The sequence below is a fragment of the Eublepharis macularius genome, chromosome 4 (genome assembly GCF_028583425.1).
Source record: "Eublepharis macularius isolate TG4126 chromosome 4, MPM_Emac_v1.0, whole genome shotgun sequence".
NCBI lineage: Eukaryota > Metazoa > Chordata > Lepidosauria > Squamata > Eublepharidae > Eublepharis > Eublepharis macularius.
Window position 1 is genome coordinate 113,543,004 of NC_072793.1, and position 13,359 is coordinate 113,556,362.

Here is a 13,359-nt window from a genome sequence, read left to right on the forward strand (position 1 = left end):
AAGAAAAAAATCAGCAAGTGGCTTACTTTAGATTTCTTTTAAAAGAGAAACAATAAGCATTGCCATTTCTTTCTCTCAATACTTAATAAAACATAAATAGAGAGATGCTACCAATTTCCTGGGGGTGGGGGGCTGGGCCAGTGGCATTGCTATGCTGGGTCCTTAAAAGAACTGGGAAACTATGGAGGGAGGAACCCACCTCCTCTATAGGCTGGCCTTTAAAAGTCAAGGGACAGACCAATGAGGACAGACCAGACTGAGCTCCAGGTAGTGGAGAAGCCAGCAGGGGGAAAGGAGGAGGATAAAGGTAAATCCCAAATCTTCTCCCCTTTAACCATCTGAATCTTTAAAAGACGAGGTAAGCAGCCGGCTGTACAATTAGACTGTTTGAAGAGAGTGGGACTGAAGAACAAAGTGGTGAAGACTGTGGGCGCTACAGCCTGCAAATGATTGTATGCTTGCCCTTCCTGCCCTGCTGGTTTGGCAGTCTTAGTGGGCTTCTTCTCCCACCTTCTTGTGCTTTACCTGTAAGGAGTAGGTCCAAGGGGAAACACCATGGACTTGGTTTAGTTTGAATACCAGGACAAAGTGCTGTGGAATTTTATCCACCAGCAACAGGAGGTCCTTATTTGGGATTTATATTTGGTTTTTTTGGGGGGGAGGGGGGTTAGCCACACCATGCCACAGTAGACCCCCGTTTTTCAGCTGACAAAGCTGGGACATGATCATGATGTTGAGGCTTTCTGTCTACATTTGAGCGCATGACCAAGGCTGCCCAATGGTCCAAACCGCCGTCAGCTTACATTGTGCAGCCATACTTTACAGGGCTCTGGCAGTCTTGCAGTGCCTGCAAGCAGTGGGAGACTAGAATTGTAACACATTCACTCTTGTTCTGCATGAACCACCATTGCTCTCTGCTGGTCCATGCATGAGCTGAGCTTTCTTCTGACCTGCAATGCAACTGTTACTTATGGTTAAAAGCAAAAGCTTTACACCTGTGTGTGCATGAGTGCTTGGAAATGCCACCACTTTTTTTTGTCACTGCCAGTTACATCATTCTCAGATGTCATCAGCTCTCTGCTTTTCCCAGCTGGGGGAAGGAGCAGGCTCACCAGTGTCCAGGCAAAGTCTTTCCTGTAAAATCAGCAGGAGTGAGCTGGCAGAGTGAGCTGGGAGGCAAACAAGTGCCCATCCCTTTAGCTGAGGAGCTAGCTGCTTCTCCCTTCAGGTTCTAGCTTATTGTCCTGCCAGTCTTCATGTTAGCCATATTCCTCACTGCAGCCAGAGCTACCCAACTGCAAAGTGAAACTTTCCAAAGCAAGTGGGCACTGTGTGTTTCCCCCCCCCCCCCATAGGTGCTACTCCAGTTTGAGCCCTTGCATTAGCTATTACTGGCTACAAACCAGGACACCAGCCAATGCTGGCAGCCAGAAGGAATGGGGAAGTTACACTGCATCAGCGGTATGACTGCTTTTAGACAACATCCTTACCCCATGAAGTAACCACTATCATCAAATTTCTTATAGCCAAATGATATGAGAACCACTATCACCCCAACATTCAATCTCTCTATCAATGAAAGTAACAACCAACTTATGGCAACCCCATACAGTTTTCAAGGAAATAAGATTTAACAGACAAGGTTTGCTATTGCCTGCCTCTGCTTAACAAGCCTGAATTTCCTTGGTGGTCACCCACCCATCCAAGTACCAACTAGGACCGACCCTGCTTAGCTTTCAAGATCTAACAAGATCAGGCTTGTCTTAGCCATCCAGGTCAGGGCATTTGCTCTGTTACTAAAGGAGAAACATATCAATTAACATGTAGAATACATGTTAATTATGATCAATTACAGCTGTTCAAGTAATACACAACATCTGCATATTTACAGGAGGTTATCTCTTCATTGCAAGAAATGTAGCTTTCACACAACAAATGCTATACAACATAAATAGACCTTAAAGATGGTAATACAGTAGTGTTTTGCCCCTTAGAACATTTCCAACCCTTATCACAGTTCTTTCTGATGCCCTAAAACACATTGCCTCTTTCCTCAAGGCCACAAAGAAGAGAATGAAAACAGCATACAACTTGTAGAACAAGTTCATTTTTCCATGACTTCTTGGAGAAAGGGAAATGGCAACTGGGCTGTAAAAAGATTATTGAGATCAAGTGTACACGCCAAAGAATACTTGATCTCTGTTCTCTTTGGATTATAATTTGTTGGCATCCTATGAACTGAACCCTCAAACTTGGGGAAAATGTTCAATTTTCTTAAGTGTTCAAAATTAGATCAGCAATATTTTCAAGTGATCATTCTTACACTGTATTTCTTATTTTCTTTCCCTGCCCTCATCCATCATCTTTGCTGTATATTAAAGGCTGACTTCCAGCTTGGTGTTATGGTGGTCTGACATGATCCAGGGAGCTGGATCATCCGAGTTGCTGTTTTTTAGGCTGGTGAGGTGCTTAGACCACCCACAGCCCCTCAATTTCAGGGAGAAATCGGGCAGGAATGCTCTGCAGCCCCAAGAGTGAGTGATCTTGGCTGAGGGGGGGGTTCTGAATTAAGGATTCTCCCCCAGCCTTGAGGTCCCCTCATAGAAGGGCAAGCCTATATCTCTGCAGCAGCTTTGGAGTCAATGAATTGGCATAGGATCATCGTACCCTAGCTTCAGTTACGGATTTGATGGGAATTTAGCAAAAGAAACAGTGATTACAACCCCAAGGAAAGAAGAGGAGGTAAAGATTGCTATCTCCCCTAATGGGCTTGATTTTTAAACAAAGACCAAAAGTTATTAAATGAGAGACAGAGTTAATTAAAGTGGAAGAGCCAGTAAAGAGTTTGGGAGTGAGAACTGTGAGACTCTTTAACATATAAAGCGTAAAAGATCAAAAAGGAACTTTTTGTTTACATACCTGTGGTTTTGAGAAAGCGACGCGGAGGGAAGAAGTGTGGGAAGCGGCGGAAATATCGCGAGAAGGAATTTGTTTGTTGGAGCCGCGAGCCACGTATATAAGGGCAGGAAGTGTGCCGGAGTAGCAGCGGAAGGAAAACAACAAGGAGGCAAGGAAGAGCTGAAGACGAAGCAGAAATTCGCCATTTTGGATAAGGGAATGACTGGAGACTTCACAATAGAGTTCACCATAGAGAAAAGATGCCCGACATTTTGATTGCTGGAAAAGGTATGGATTTTTGTAACTTTTAAACCTGACACGAGCGCAAAAAGTGACAGGTGAAAACGGAGTTGAGAAAGAGAGTGGACTCGTGGGGAGGTGCTAAGGCAAGCCCAACAATGTCAAAGAAGGATAAAGATTGGCAGATGGCGATTGAGAATTTGGATAAAAAAGTGACAGAGGGCAATAAAGAATTAAATGAGACTATACAAAAGACACAGGAAACGTTGCAGGAGTCACAGAAGAATTTACAAGAGTCACAGCAGAATTTATTAAAAGATATTAAAGAGGCAATAAAGTCAGAAGTTGCAGAGTTGGTGAAAAATATTGATGAGATTAAAAAAGAGCTTCAGTCTACCCAACAGAAAGTGCAAGAGGTGGAGATGAAAGCGGAGAATTTGGCCACTAACCTAAAAGTGGAGACATCAGTGTTAAGTAACAGGATGGCTGTTATGGAGTGTAAAGCTACTGAAAAACAACTGTGATTTAGAGGAATTCCAGAGACAATGGCACAACCAACCCTGAAGCAAATTACTGAAATAATAGTAGATTTTTTAAATATAGAGAAAGAAGAGGTGGTAGCCAATTTGGATATACCATACAGAGTTAATTCAAGATATGCACAACAAAAAGACTTACCAAGAGATATTATTGTCCAATTAACCACAAAGAGAATGAAAGAACAAATTATTGGAAAGCATTTTGAGACCCCATTGGTACTTGAAGGGAAGCGGGTCAGGATTATGAAAGAGTTACCGAGGAAAATTTTGCAAGAGAGAAAGAAATACAGAGTTTTGCCACAGAAGTTGAAAACTTTGAATATAAGATACAGATGGGAGATACCTGAAGGTCTGAGCTTCAAATTTCAAACGGTAAGGAGAGTGATTAAATCAAGGCATGGCATGGAGGTTTTCTTGTTAGAGAATGAGAAAGACTTACCTGACACAAGTAGGCTTTAAATATGGAGTACAAATTAATATCATGGAATGTAAATGGACTTAATTCATCTTCAAAGTGTAAGGCATTATTTCATTGGTTGGCCAAACAAAAATGTAATATAATTTGTCTACAAGAGACCCACATAAAAGATCAAGATATTAAATATTTGAAAAATAAGAAATTGGGACAAGAATTTGTGGCGGCGGCAAAGCAGAAAAAGAGAGGAGTTGCAATTTATATAAAAGAAGAGCTACAACCAAAGATGATGGTGAGTAACAGTAATGGCAGATATTTGGCTGTGGAGTTTAAATGTAATACCAAAAAGGCATTAATTTTGGAAATTTACGCTCCGAATGGAGCAAAAGAACAATTTTTCAATGAAGTTATGGCCCAACTGAGTCAAATGACATATGATCAAGTGATTGTGGCAGGAGATTTTAATGGAGTGGTGGATTTGCAATTGGACAAAAAACCGAGTGTGAGTAAAAATAAAACAGGGAAACTGCCAAAGGTATTTTTTGAGCTTCAAAAGCAGGAAAGCCTTGAGGATATCTGGAGGAAATATAATTTGAAGATCAGACAATATACGTATTTCTCGGCTAGTCATCAATCGTTATCAAGAATAGATATGATTTAGGCATCTAAGGAACTAGCAGTTTGGACAAAGGAGATTGATATCATGCCAAGAGTTAGTTCAGACCACAATCCTATTTTTTGGAGATTTAGAATGAGATATAAAAAGCTGAGATGGAGAATAAATGAAGATCTCTTATACAATCAAGTAAATTTGGATGTCCTGGAGAAAGAAACAAAGTGTTTTATTCAACATAATGTGGACCAAGGGGTGTCAATTCAAAAAGTTTGGGATGCCTATAAAGTGGTCATTTGAGGAGTTTTGATGGATTTAAATGCCAGAGATAAGAAAAGCAAAGAAATGAAATTGAAAGAAATACAAGAAACAATAAAGCAAAAAGAGCAACAACTAAAGAAAAGACCAGGTAAGAAGAAACTTCAACTTGAGATTAGAATTTTACAGGCGCAGAGAAGAGCAATGGAAAATAAAGAAATGGAATGGGAATTGAAAAGATTGAAGCAAAAATCGTTTGAAGGAGCCAACAAACCTGGGAAATATTTAGCATAGCAATTGAAAAAAAAGAGAGAGAAGAAATTAATAAGTAAAATTATGGAAGACGGCAAGGAGTTGTTTGATCAAGATGCAATTGGGAGAGCATTCTATAAATATTATGCGAAATTGTACCAGAAAAAACCTATTGATATTAGACTAATTGATGAGTACTTTCGAAAGATAACCTTACCAACGTTACCTGATAAACTGAAAGATTGATTGAATGCCAAAATTAAAATAACAGAAATAATGGAAGCAATACAGGCAACAAAAACAGGTGAGGCACCTGGACCAGATGGAATATCGGCTAAATTTTATAAAATAATGGCTGATGAATTGATACAATTGTTGCAGAGAGAAATGAATGGAATATTAGAAGGAGAGGGAGTACCGGAAACATGGAATGAAGCAAACATTACATTGATACCAAAAGAAACCCAAGATTTAACGAATGTTAAAAATTATAGACAGATATCTCTAACAAACAATGACTATAAGATATTTGCTAAAGTATTGGCGGAAAGACTTAAAACTTGGTTGACGGAGTTTATTGCAGAAGAACAGGCAGGTTTTTTGCTGGAGAGACGGATAAAAGACAATTTAAGAGTAGTACTGAATGCCATTGAATATTATGATAAACATCCGGGGAAGGAGGTTGGGTTTTTTTTGTTGATGCAGAAAAGGCTTTTGACAATTTAAATTGGGACTTTATGTTTGCTACAATGGAAAAGATGCTGATGGGTAAGATGTTTATCCAAGCAGTAAGGATATAAAGACCAATGCACAGCTATTGTGGTAAATAGTGACTTAACAAAAAAACTGGTAATAAGGAAGGGGACGAGACAAGGGTGTCCACTCTCTCCACTGTTATTTGTGATGGTATTAGAAATTCTACTTAGACAGATACGTGAAGACGATATGATACGAGGACTGAAAATAAAAGGTCATTCCTATAAAGTGAGAGCCTTTGCCGAAGATGTGATGGTCATAGTTAAAGATCCAATTCAAAATATGCCAAGATTAATGGGAAAAATAAAAGAATTTGGTGACCTTGCAGGATTTTATATTAATAAGAATAAATCAAAGCTACTATGTAAAAATATGACTAAACAAAAACAACAAGAATTGATGGAGATAACGAACTGTGAGGTGGTGCATAAAACAAAATATCTACGCATTGAATTAACTTTGAAGAACATTGATTTATTTAAAAACAATTACGACAAGCTATGGCAACAGATAGATAAAGATATGTTGAAATGGAATAAATTGAATTTATCATGACTGGGTCGCATTGCTGCGATTAAGATTAATGTACTTCCAAGGATAATGTTTTTGATGCAAACAATACCAATCGTGAAAGATAATAAGCAGTTCGATAAATGGCAAAGGAAGATTTTGAGCTTTGTTTGGGCAGGGAAGAAGCCTAGAGTGAAAATGAAAGTGTTATATGACGCCAAGGAAAGAGGTGGATTACAATTACCAAATTTACAACTTTAACATGAAGCCATTTGCTTAGTTTGGCTGAAGAAATGGATTTTGTCGAAAAACCACAAATTATTGGCTTTGGAAGGATATAAAATTTTTTTTGGATGGCATGCATATTTGTGGTATGGCAAGATTAAAATGGATGCTATGTTTTTGCATCATTTTGTGAGACAGAGTCTATTTAGAGTGTGGCAAAAATATAAAAGATATTTCGAGGAAGAGACTCCATTGTGGATTATACCAGCTGAAGTTGTAAATCTGAATGTGGAACATGGTGGAGAGGAGTGGATGACGTATAAAGAAATTTTAAGAGTGGAACAAAATATATATATTATGAAAACTAATGAAGAATTATCATTTCGGTATGGTTGGTTTCAGTATAGACAAATTAAAGACTTATATGATGCAGATCGTAGGAAAGTAGGGTTTAGGGTTAAAAATTCAGAGTTAGAGGAGTGTTTACTTCAAGAAGGGAAAAAGTTGATATCTAAAATATATAAGATTTTGTTGAGATGGTATACAGAAGATGAGGTGGTTAAAGTTCAAATGGTTAAATGGGCAATAAATTGTAATAAAGATATTACGATGGAAGCTTGGGAACCATTGTGGAAAAATACAGTAAAAATTTCAACATGTACCACTATAAAAGAAAATGTTTATAAAATGATTTACAGATGGTATCTTACACCAAAAAAGCTAGCTAATGGTAATAGCCAAATGTCAGATAAATGTTGGAAATGTAAGAAATATGAAGGGTCCTTCTATCATATGTGGGTGGACGTGTGAGAAGGCAAAGCAGTTTGGGGGGAATATTGTGGATGTTATGTCAGATATTTTGCAGAACAATGTTGTTAAAAACCCAGAACTGTTATTGTTATGTATGAACTTAGAAGAATTTGATAGTATGGACAGAACAATGGTGTTTTATATGGTGACAGCAGCTAGGATGTTATATGCACAACTTTGGAAGACACAAGAGATACCATCGGTGGAAGATTGGATCCAGAAGTTATTGAACATGGCAGAAATGGATAAATTAACAAGGAAACTTAAAGAACAAGATATAGAAGAATTTATTATGAAATGGGAGAAACTTAAGAACTATATGGAAAGAAAGGGGGACATGAAGGGGAAAATCTGGTCTTTGGATAACTTGTAAAGGGTGAAGGTAGTTCTTTACCGGTAGTTGAAATATTTAAACAATAGATAATGATAGATAAGGGATTTTTATTGTTAAATATAGTTTAATAGAAGAGATAGCAGATAGACTGCAATTTAAATAGGGGGGGTTGGAAAACTGTTGGAAGTCTATTATAAAAAGGAGGGGAATGGATGGGGGAACTGAAATGGGATGGAGATGTTAATTGAATGTTATGAGTGATATATGTTAACCCATACAATAAAAACTTTTTTTTTAAAAAAAACTTTGCTGTATATTAAACATTAAAGAGGAGTTGCAATCCTGCCTCTCAGTTCATCTTGTCCATTTTGGCAGGCTGACTAACAGTGGTCTGAGACTGGAGCAACTCATTTTAGGATTTCATTGCACGTGTTCATTGGTTCTGGATTGCATAAACTTTGCATATGTTTATTGGCTGAATCAATGTCAGGTACAGATTGCAAATACTGTTCTATGAGTATCACCTTCCCCTATCTGTCCATCAAATATAACTTGCAAAAAAGATTGTTTCTTTGGATGTGAGGTGGGTGGGAATGTACTGTTTTGTCTGTTGGGCTTTCCAGCTTTGTCCATCTTGCCTCTCTGCCGGATTCCTAAAGACAAGTGTTTCTGTTTGACTATATAAACTAAAGGGTTTTCAACACAGTTTTTTCTGTCAGTTCTGGGTCTATGGTGCTTCAATTTATCCCCTGAGTTCTGCATGCATTTTTTTGCCTTTAGTTTTCACTTTGGGATTTTTGGTTTTTCCTCCAGGGCCATTTTCACACATCTTTACATAGCGTAAAACTCACGGAACAATGACATCTTCATGGTGTGATTTCTGATGTTATCGTGCCATATCATCAGTTTCATGTGGCTATATTGATCTATGATCTATGGTTGTAATAATAGATGCAGCAGGTTCTCTGATCCACAGCTTTCATTTTTTTTAAAAGTAAGTCTCTATCCCCTTCCCATGCAGAGATATGCCTTTTTCCACAAGGAAAAGGGCTAGTGACTTAATTTTTTTTCCATGAAAGCTGAAAATTCAAAGAACCTGCTGCACTTTTAATTACAATGATAAGTCAATATATCAATATGAAATTGATAATTTAAAAAAAATTGCAAGAGCCCTGGTGGCCCAGGAGAGGAGGGGTTGGTGGCCAGTTCTGGCACCAGAAAAAGTAGCAGTTTGAAAAGCACATCGCTACTGCTGCTTTGGGCTCTGTCCCAACAGAAGTTGGTTGGCCAAAACTGGTTAGCACAGCATAGAAGAGTGTTGACAACTCATTGCTAATGTTATACAGATATCATAACATATAGTGAAGAAGCATTACACCTGAAAATAGCTAGCAAAGTTGTATATCTTGTTTATAGTAATAAAAACCTGTCATTGCACGTTTGTCATTCTGTATGTAGGATTGATTGTATAGTTTATTTTGGCAGCTAACAGCAAATTGGGTGTAATTAGTTTTAACAACGAAATCTGAATCTGATAGAGCTGTTTAATCAACTCCACTCCCCTTCTATTCAGTTTGTATTTTTCTAGTATGCTTCCTACATTCTTTTAATAGCATGTCAAAATTAGCTTCTTTCTCTGTTTGCTTGGAAATTTTCCACTATCTATTCAGAGTGGTGGTGGAGAATGCCCTCAAGTCATAGGTGACTTATGGCAACACATGCTGGGGTTTTCATGCTGGACTATCATGGTAAGAGACTAACAGAGGTGGTTTGCCATTGCCTGCCTCTGCAACTTTGGACTTTGTTGGAGGTCTCCCATCCAATTACTAACCAAGGCTGACTCTGCTTAGCTTCTGAGATCTGATGAGATCAGGCTCACCTGGGCTATCAAGGGCAGGGTATCTACTCAGAGCAGCACCTGTTTTATATTTTTAAAATGTACTTTACACTCAGAAAGGCCAAGTTTATCTCATCTGTTCTGACCCAGATTTGAAACCCACATCAAACCACTCCCTAATGCCACCCCTCATAACTTCCCATATGACTCCCTTCCACAGTTGGAAGTCAGAGACCTTCATTACATTGAAAGGGCAGTTTATGAATATGGGAAATCTTAAAACCCTTATCCTCCTGTGCTTCAAGCAGAGAACACTAGCTGGCTAGGTAGAGCAGATGCCAACTCTGGCTGGAGCTGAAAAATTACCAGAAAGTGTGTTGGATTGAATAGCTACCCCTCCGTGCCCCAGAGAAGCATTTAAGTAAAACAAAGGTCCTCCAAGCATTCTTGAGTTAATCTCATCCATGCCCTTCCAATCTTCCCTCACTCACTGCCCCAGTCAGGGCTATTTAGGGACCTAATAAACCCTTCTCGTCTAGCAATCGCAGGTCATCAAGCACTTGTCTCATCTATAGTTCCTCCTAGATAAAGTTATTGTTCTTTTGGGCAAGATATCATTTTTGCCCCAGAACATGTTTTGCTCTATAATTGAACTGCTCAGCCATGTACTCTCTGTGTGTGTTCTGGACCAGTTCACGCACCCTCAGATTACATCTGAGTCCTCTCCTTCCTCTTTCATGAGATGCTGACCATCTTTACTACCACATCTGCAGACCTGCTCTCCCTTCAGGACTGGTAAATATCACATCCAAATTATTCTTTCCATTTCCTCTTTGTTTTCTAGTTAGCTCTGTATGTATGTTGCATGTATTCTCTGTGTTTGCTCTGTTCTGAAACAAATCTTTCTTGTTGAACTGCTGCCTGTTTACTTGAGAGTTCTCTAAGGGAATTATCCTGGTATATTTTGGTGGATATCCTGCAGTTATCCCCTCTTGCTGTGTCTCCTTGAATGCTAATTCCCCCAACTCACAAGGAGACCCCTCTGCCATTTAGGGTAACACCACTGTCTCGAACCATTTCTTTACACACTTTCAGAAAATCTGAATCCCACTAATGAAGTACGAGGTGTAACTAACAGTTTGAGACTGGTAGGTAAGTACTTCCTGGCAGCAGAACCCTTGCTATTTGAAGACACCAGGATGCCTTGGGATGGCCTTTTTTATCACTGTCTTCCCACGCACCCACCCTGCCAAGATGTGGACTTCTTTCCCCAGGAGGTGAGGATGGCAGCATCTTATTTATTTACAACATTTATGCCACCTCTTCAGACACCTCTTCTTGAGATGGCTCACATCATTATAGGCTGACTGGGGTAGCTTGAAAAATTTTATTATGAAATGACTTTGAATGACAGAACTGATGCTGGTTACTGCATACTATGTTTCTATTATATAAAATTGTTTCAATTTTGACTTTATTGTACTTTGATTTGATTTGATTTTTTGTGAACCACTTTTGGTACCCTCAGGTAGAAAGGTAGCATGGAAATCAGCTAAATAAAACCCATGAAGTAATCTGCATTAGGTGCAGTAAAAGGAGAGCGTAATATGTCTGAGCTTTTCCCAAACAATTCATTGGTATAATCAGAGAACATTTTCAGGCATTATATCAACACAAATTTCTACACTGAGTCACTAAAAACGGAGTCTCTAAAAACTGAAGGTGCATTCTCTTTTATTCCCAGTTAATGTTCATTTTTAAAAATGACATTCATTTTTGTTATTGGTTCTGTAATTAATTCTTTCTTTCTGGTTATTCTATCCTTCCTCCCACTTACTGCGAAAATCAGTTTCTGATAGCTGAGGTGGGACTTCTGCTGGCTCTGCCAGGACTATCACTCAAAGATTTCTTTCTCCTTGCCCAACACCTCTGCCTGACAGCCATCCTGAAACTATATTTTCTAGAGTCCTCCAAGGGATAATGCCTTCGATGCATCAGAGAGTGTCTGAAGAATGGAGGGAGGGGGTACCAAATCTCTTGGCCTTTGCTAGCCTTTTGTCTAGCCTAGTTGGGCTGGCAGCAGAGATTGGCAGTCCCAATCCCTGAACCTAGGGTTGCCAGCCTCCAGGTAGTGGCTGGAGATCTCCCGGAATTACAACTGGTCGCCAGGCCACAGAGATCAGTTCACCTGGAGAAAATGGCTGCTTTAGAGGATGGACTCTATGGCATTATGCCATGCCAAGGTCCTTTCCCTCCCCAAACCTCACTTTCTCCAGGTTTCACCACCCAGATCTCCAGGAATTTCCCAACTTGGAGCTGGCAACCCTACCTGAACCAGCCCAATAAAAGAGCATGGAAACTATTGTGTACTGAGCCTGGAGCTCAGAATGATTTCAGCCCAGAGTGATTTCAGCCAAAACAATGTTCTTTATTGCAAGCCAGAACAGACAGACAACAGCAGACACTACTCACTAGATGACACTACACAGACTAGCTCAGAAGCAGAACAGAAGCCCTCAATAAATACACATAAACCCCACCCCAAGAATAGCTGGTAACCAATAGGAACACATACTTTAGAATTCCATTATTTGCATGAACTATATACAATGTATTGTGCAGGCAGGCCACTGATTGGTCTTTATTTGAGAGGACCGATTGGCTGCTGCCTTCAGAAAGTACCCAATGAATGTGCAGATAGAATAACCAATGAGATTGCAGGTATTTGGAACCCTGAGATAACCTGAAGCTTAGTGCATAACAGTAAATATATTCAAAATAGCAATTACCATAGAGGCCTTGTTTTGCCTAGCTCAGCCCAATACACAACAGAAACCCTCCACAGTAACTCTTCCCTCTGACCTCCATGAATGCTACAGCAAAGGGTCAGAATTTATTTCTTATATTCATTTACAGTCTACCTTTCTCACTGGGATTACAAGGTATAATACAGATACGATAACAACTTTCAGTCAATCAATGAGTATTACAAACTTTGATAGCATTTGGTAGTAACATAGTTAGACTGTAGAACCAGCAAGGGGGGGCGGGCATTAACTCATGCAAACCTTTCTGTTTAAGGAAACAAGACAATCAGTGTGTGCTAATTATTTTTAAATTCAGATAATTTCTAACAACAATATTAACAGAAGTGTCTCTATATGTTTTATTATTTAGCTAATCCTTACTAAAAACAGCAACAAAGATGGGTGCCAAATACTTCCTAGAAACAAATATTGCTGCCTCAGTGAAAATCCTTTTTGGAAGAAAAGCTGAAAATCCTGGAGCAATATCTGTCCTTTAAAAAAATCACTGAAGGCTTAGAATCTAAAACTACAATTGTATTGTGAGATATCACATCCCTAAAACTCCAGTGGTGTCAGTTACATTACTAAATCCCATCAAATACAATAGTCTAAAGCACATATAATGAGGACTCTTATTTAAGGCTACAGCTGGTAGCTTTCAAGAGATCTTAGGTATACACAAGAAAGGCTACCACCTCCTCCATATTTATTAGAATGAACTAACTATAACACCAAAACAGGGCCATCTTCAAGAAAAAGGAGAACTCTTGGTGCTCAACTTCCCACTGCATGCAGACATTTGGCTGTAGATACTCTGGGCATTATGGTTTGTTTTCCCAGGACAGATGAAAGAAATAATAGGACA

General features: G+C 39.1%; 1 protein-coding gene across 1 annotated transcript in view; it reads right to left on the bottom strand.

Annotated features, from left to right (window-relative positions):
- WNK2 (WNK lysine deficient protein kinase 2) overlaps positions 1–13,359 on the bottom strand; it is a 166,328-nt gene that overhangs the window by 118,784 nt on the left and 34,185 nt on the right. The gene's annotated exons all lie outside the window — the stretch shown is intronic.